Source organism: Triticum dicoccoides, chromosome 1A (genome assembly GCF_002162155.2).
Source record: "Triticum dicoccoides isolate Atlit2015 ecotype Zavitan chromosome 1A, WEW_v2.0, whole genome shotgun sequence".
Lineage (NCBI taxonomy): Eukaryota > Viridiplantae > Streptophyta > Magnoliopsida > Poales > Poaceae > Triticum > Triticum dicoccoides.
Window position 1 is genome coordinate 467,506,003 of NC_041380.1, and position 7,362 is coordinate 467,513,364.

Below are 7,362 nucleotides of genomic sequence, written 5' to 3' on the forward strand. Positions count from 1 at the left end.
TTAGTTCATTCTTTAGATTATTTGTTCATTCTTGAATTTCAATAAATATGAAGTAATAGCACCAAGTAAACTAACCTAGAATAATAATTGCAGCAGCAAGCAAACTAACCTAAAATACGTTGCAGCAAGCATAATCTGTTCATTTAAAAAATTGTTTAGCTAGCATCACGGTGTATTCTTATCAATAATCTAGTGATATGTAGTATATATCCATAAGCACGTGATTATTTTTTGCAGAAATTTTGTAAACTTACTTAAAGGTTCGTTTTCAAGTTCTGCATAATTTGGCTCCATGCCGAGAGTCAAAAATCGTTTACATGAAAGATGAACCATGTATAAGTTGCATCCACACTATTTATAGAAACATGTGCCAACAACCTTGCAATGGAGACAAAATAAATAAATACAATTCTGGTTCTTTATAGTCTAGCACAACCACAAATAGTGTAGTGTCAAAAACACTCTTATATTATGGAATGGGGGGAGTAATATTCTTAGACTTCAGTAAAAGTGAATATTCCAGGATAGCAGCTCAATTGGTCTCGGTCTTACAGGCTTAGTGGGAGGACGTGAGTTCGATCCCCACGCAGGTTGTCGCTGCGAATTCAGGGCAAAAATAATTAGGGCCTGCCTCAAACGACGAAAAGCAGTTTTTTTGAAGTCAATCCATGCTTTATTATTAGGGATAGATTAGGGAAAGAATTATTATTAGGGAGAGATAGATGTATAGATGTACATATATAAATTTGATGGATAATGAGTGGTGGATTGTGAAGTTCCTTTTTGAAGTTAGATTAAAAAGGTCCTGTCGCACATAGTTTGTTATAACAGGTTACGATGAAAACATGTTTGCAGGTTGAATCATTTCTCTTATCTAACTTTTCAGGTGATACATCATCAACCGACTGGGATAAGGCTTGGTCTAGTTTTAAGAAGAAAGGGAAGAAGACCCTATTCTCAGAGTTCTCACCGAACAAATATGTGACCTGTAACCCACGGCGCATTGAGTATCCATTGTCAGAAGAAGTCGATCCAATCAAAAGAGACGAGAGGTCTAACTTGATGTTGTGAACAAGCCCAATATGTACCTTAGTAGGGGTGATTATCTTCGTTTCGGCATTTCTTATCTATACATTGGTTGTCCCACCCAAGTAACTGCTAAAGTGACAGATAACAGGTGAGCTGTAGGCCAAAGATTCTACTTGGAAGTCTGTATTGTACATTTAGTTTGTACTATACCAAGTATAATCATGGTTCTGTATTGCTTCAAGCACATTGTAATAGATCATAATACAGAACTCCTTCCATTTTGGTGATTTTCTTCACCTGCACATAAATTGGACCCTCTTTAGTCCTCCATTATAACCAAGAATATTGGGTCACCTAGAATAATAATATGTTGATCACTATCCATGACTGTGCTCCTGATGTGATTTTTTTTCATAGTTCTCACTTCCTAGTTCGTCTCACATTTCCACAACCTTAAGACATGGTCCGACTCATATTTCAACGACCTACAGAGATATACGGTCGATCTGGTTCAGGCAGCATGGTTCAGACCCCATGGTTCACCACAGGCAAAACATGGTTGACCGGGTTAAGAATGCATGGTTCAGACCTGTGGTTCACTATGAGTAGACTGCATGGTTCAGAGTCCTGATTTTTTCATAAACCAGGATTGACCCGGTGTCGAGGAACTATGCTGTGGGACATGGATTGAAAATTACAAAACAATCAATCAATTGAAAGAAATTCAGATTATTTATAGGGCAGTTAGTGAAACATAAACCCACACATGCATAGATACTCTGATAGATAAGCAGCTACAGCAAAAAAGGAAACTACAACAATCTAGCGGAAATAAAAATTCTACATCTCATAGGAGAAATCAAGCTAGTGAACATAGCTTCTAGTGAAGAAGTGCCGACTTCAGTTTTTAGGCACTTGTATATCCAACTACAACTACAAAAATATCTAATCATTTGAAAATTTCAACTATAAGTCTATAACCCATAAATATACAACCAGTATAACTGGAAGTTCCAGCTTGCCGAGAAAACTGTGAAGGATGAACTATTTTCCACATAATCATCTACAGGATATTCTTTGAGCATCAATAAATAATTTTCAAACATATACTGTAATTTAAACAAAATCAGAACCTTCTTTACCATTCACTCCTAAATGTAATCATCTTTTAATGCAGGTCTCGGTCTTGTAGTAGCCCACATTGTCCGCAAGCTACTGTAGTGGAAAGTAGTTTCACAATGGAGAAGTTACTACCAGAAATAAGTCTGTCCAAACACTATGTCAGGTACCTTGCAGATAAAAAAAAGTGGGAGATGCATCATATGAGTTCATAAGAGTACTTACAAATATTGATATTGACATTATCCAGAAACGTGCAGCCAAAGCTAATGAAAAGGTTCATATATATATTTTTTAATTTGTATTTACTGAAAACTGACTTGGCACTTGACATACAGTATGTGATGCTAGCTCCAGGTAAATATGCATTGCAGTAAATGCAAAGGGGGGGAATAGTGGATCTGCATTCAATTCTTGCAGACCTTACTATATAAATTACCCAAAGAAAGACCAGACTTAACTGAAAATGAAATTTTAGAGAACGTTCACTTAAACATTCAAAGAAAAATTGTTAATATCATGGAAAAATATAGAGATTTGAACACATCTCGCAGAATACATCTCACTAACTGTCTAAGATATATATATATATAATTCCAACTGACATTGTGGATGGGATGCTAGTAGAAAAAAAACACATGGTAGAACAATTATCATTAAAACCAAGAGGTTAGCAATTAATTGGTGCAATCCTGTAACTTTGGGCCAAGAATGTTCATATTTCAGTCGATCTACTGAAGGGGTTTTATGGTATCTCGGTCTATGTCGTTAATTGACCATTTCGACCATTGATACAATTCACAATGGTAAACAATTCTCAGGAGCAAAAGGGTAAATGATTTCAGGGCTCTTTCAAAAAGAAATTGCATCAGTAAAACTTAGGAAGGCATAATTGCATATCCAGGCCCAAGCTTCCATGCATGTTTCCCATCACATGTATGCAGCCATGTATGCCAAGCAAGGCTGGCCTCAGACGGGTGCCACAACTTGGGGTGTCTTTGGCTCGCTTGTGAAGGATAGTAAGGGGAAGAGGCAAGGTTGTGCTGCTACACCTCGTCATTTGTCCGCTCGGTCTGCAATGCTCTCCAACGACAGGTTGGAGATGAAGTGGTTGCACGCGAAGTGAGCGGCATGGTGGCCCGCATTTCCATCGAGGAAAAAGCACAGGGGCGGGGCAGAGTGGAGGCGACACTGATTATACATCAAACTTTCTCACTCCCAATACTGCATGAAGCACCCTGCCTGGTCATGTTCTTCTGACTGAAATTTGATGTGGCCCTGAATATATGTGCAACGGTGACACTGCACTTACTTTGCCAGCCCCTGCAATCAAATTTGTCAACCAGTAGAGCATAGTCCATAAATATTCTGATTTTTCTCAAGGGGACTATAGGGGCCAAATAATTTCAAAATCAGGGAGAAAATCATAGATGAATATGTTGAGCGAAGCCTGCTGCCCCTGCTGTCTTGAAGCTCCTACACCACAGAACAAATATCAGTGCACTGCTTTGCTAATCTAGACCAAAACAAATCAAGGAAACTATCAATTTTTCCGATAAAGATCAAGAGAACTCTCCTAATCGTGACATACTCATCCTAATCCGCCTCTGCCTGTAACAACCCACTTCCTCTGGCTGTGAACACTGACGTACATCCAGATGCACGCACCAACGCCACATTAGTCTACCAACCCGATTGAGTTCCACCATCATACCATTTTTTGAATCATATGGAAGGAGAGTTATTCTCATGATGTATTCATGTGGGAGTTAACCTCAAGGATCTGTGACTGAAACGGGCTCGGACAAACACCCAAACACCTTGTGTGCAAAAAATAACTAAGAACATCCACAACCTATGACCAGCTAATTTTATCCCTATTGACAAGAAGCACTACATATGCAGTAATTTGACATCATGAAACTGTGCAAACTCGTGATCCTCAGCAGAAAATAAAAGTCATCCAGAGAGACTGGCACGCGGTTTCCTCTGGTAGCATGGGGTGGGCACAGAAATACACGTGTGTCCGAAGTTGAGGTGGAGGAGCAGAGGGGGCGGCGAGTGCAACGATGACCGGATGGCCGTGTGGCTCTGGTCGAGCGGCGAGCGCGCGCCCTCCCAGGCAGCACACATCGAGGAAGGATGAGCTGAGGCAGAATAATAGTGCAGGGTGTTGCGATCTCCGTCGTCGGTCGGCCGGGCCGACGACCGGCGACTGGTGCGTCACCGGATCGAGCGTCCCGCGGGTCGGGCGAGTCCTGGCGGCGCAGATCGGCCCGCGAGCGCCGCACCCTCCCATCCTCTGCCTCCCGCGAGGTCGCAACGAGGGGAGCAGTGAACGGCGAAGAAAGCCGTGGGTGAGGAGGAGATGGGATTGGGAGAGGAAGGAGGCGGTCGACGTCGCGTGGTGAGGCCGTGCGGGGCGGGGCGGGAGGCGCCGGCGGCGCGCGGGGCATGGCCGGAGGTGTGTGGCGCGGGGCGGAGCGCCGTGAGGCAGAGCATGGCTGCGTTTATTTTTTTCCTTTTTACCGATTTGATTTGGACTGCGGGTTGATTTGTGTGAAATTCAAGGGCTTTTTTGCAAAAGTATTAATGACGAACGACCAGAAGCAATAGCTGCTTTATTAGTAAATAAAAAAAAAGGTAAAGATTTAACCATTCAGAATCGGCGGCATTTCATATTTGCCGCTCCAAGCGTCCGTTTTAGTTCTTTTTAAAAACGGGCACCCACACCCCATCTCGTTGTGCCGGTCCATTTGCCTTTTTTTCCTTTTTCTATTAAACTGCAAAAAAAGTGCGCTCCGCCAGAACCAAACTCGCGATCTCTTCCACAAGTATAAACCGCGGTAACCACTTGGACAACTTAGCCCTCATGAGTTCTCACTCCTTTTTCTTTGTCTAAGTTTTTTTCAGTTCAAGGAAAGCCATTGGTTTTTGGACCGGTTTTAGTTTACTTTTTTTTTCCTTTTTCTATTTTTTCTTTTTCTATTTTTTTATTTATATTTATTTTTTGAAATGCTTGAACTTTGTCAGATTTGATGAACTTTTTTTCAAAATCAATGAAATTTTCTTAAAATTGGTGATTTTTTTTTCAAATTTGATTAAAATTTTTCAAAAGAGTTGAACTTTTTTCCCAAATTAGATAAACTATTTTCAAATTCAATACCCTTTTTTTCAAAATCAATGGACTTTTATCAAATTTTATGAACTTTCTTTCAAAATCAATGGACTTTTTAAAAATGTGTGAACTTTTTCTAAAATCGGTGAACTTTTTTTGAGTTAATTGCATGAAGGTACTATAATTAGGGCAGTACGTGCCGTTTGATATAACTTTTTCGTAATTTTAACATGTCAATACCAAGTCTGGGGCTAGCCGTTACAAAAAGGTCTAAACCGCATATAAACGCGTATTGACGGTGTATCTGACCAGCGGGCCTGCCTGTCAGCTGCCGACATGGCATATTTTTTTGCAGAGAACCCCCTTGCTTTATACGTAATCACATAAATGCACATTATTTTGCGGGAAAAAGGCTCCTCGGAGAGACTTTTTTTCGTTCGCAAGTTTCCACGGATTTTTTTGAAAGTTTTCATCGAATTGGCCAAATAAATAAAAGAAACAGAAAAAAGGCTCTTGAGAGAGACTTTTTTCCGTTTGCAATTTTCCATGGACTCATTTGAAAGTTTCTGTCGAATTGGACAAATAAAAAAAGGCTCCTGAGAGAGACTTTTTCCGTTCGCAAGTTTCCACGGACACATTTGAAATTTTCGTTGAATTGGACAAATAAATAAAAGAAATGAAAAATCTTGCCGCGGCAGGAATCGAACCAGCGACCTGTCGTACGGGGGCTGCGCGCGCTGGGGCTCGTTTGTTGCCCAGGTTTCTTCTTTTTTAGGGGTGCCCAGGTTTCTTTTCATTTCATTTTCTTAGCATGCTTTAGTTTTGTTTCTGGTTTGGCTTATTTCTAGGTTTTTTCTTCTTTTCTTTTTCTTTCTTTTTTCCTCTTCTTTTTGCATTCACTAGGTTGGTTTTTCTCCTGGATTTTTAACATACTTAGAACATTTTTGGAGATAGGCTTCAGTGTGTCATGAACATGTTTTCAAATATGCATGAACTTTTTTTAAGTACGCTGAGCACTTTTTTGTGTATAGTGAAGATTTTTAATGCACCATGAACATATCTTTACAAACGGTGAACATTTCTTTAGTGTAATGAACTTTTGGTAATGTAAGTTGAACATTTTTGTAATATACGTTGAACAATTTTCTTAAGATATGATGAACACTTTACATAATGCGTGGTGGACCTTTTGTAATTTATGGTGAACATTTTCTTGATACATGATAAATTTTTTTGACGATGTGTATTTCAGAAAATGTTCAGCATGTATTAAAAACTTATTGTGTAAGATCATTCTTGCATTTCAAGAAACACATCAATTTTTTAAAATAAAAGTTGAATAGTTTTAATGCATTTCTAAATACACAATTATTTTTATTTTTATTTTGCGGGTGATTACACAATTATTTTTAATACATATTGTCCACTTTTGAGGTAACTGTGCGTTTTAAAAAATACAATTAATATACGAGTAACTAAAAAAACTATTTGTTGGGCATATAATTTTTTTAGAAGTTGTGTATTTGAATAATATTATGAGGATGCTTGTGGTCCTTAGTGAAGACACATAAATTTTGGGCTGTGCATGTGTTCTAGTCTGGTGCTTGACACTTAATAATAGTAATATGTAATCACAAAAAATGTATTAATATCATGATTAAAAACATGAGTAACTCAATGTGCGCAGCCTCGCTAGGCCCAACCTCCGGCCCAACGCGTCTACAATGGTATAAAAGATATCTCGCATGTCTTCTTAAAAAAAGATATCTCGCTTCTTTACCTAATAATAAAGCAAATTCAACATGTAATTGAATTTGCTGAATTTTGAATTTCCTCAAAGATGGCGGGCCCTCCTGACGACTCTCTTCACCATGGCCTCCTCTAGGGTCTTCCTCAACGGAATCCCTAGGAGGGACATCCTGCATGGACGCGGTTTTCGTCAAGTCAATCCCATCTCGCCCCTCATGTTCGACATCGCCATCGACCCACTTCAGAGACTTCTGGAAAAGGCTACGGAATCTGGCCTGCTGTCTGCTATGCCTGGTGGTATTCAGGGCCCCAGGGTCTCCCTATATGCGGACGACGCTGCCATTTTT

General features: G+C 39.7%; 1 long non-coding RNA gene across 8 annotated transcripts; it reads right to left on the reverse strand.

Annotated features, from left to right (window-relative positions):
- Positions 1-318: 318 nt before the first annotated feature.
- LOC119279653 lies at positions 319-4,664 on the reverse strand. 8 transcript variants are annotated; one of them, XR_005138063.1, is made up of 4 exons: positions 2,172-4,664; positions 1,240-1,326; positions 1,089-1,155; positions 319-597 (listed from the first exon to the last, which is right to left on the reverse strand). It is a non-coding gene; the product is annotated as an uncharacterized LOC119279653 (long non-coding RNA). The 8 variants fall into 8 exon arrangements; XR_005138062.1 differs by having other exon boundaries at positions 971-1,155; XR_005138064.1 differs by having other exon boundaries at positions 971-1,158.
- Between the last annotated feature and the right edge of the window lie 2,698 nt (positions 4,665-7,362).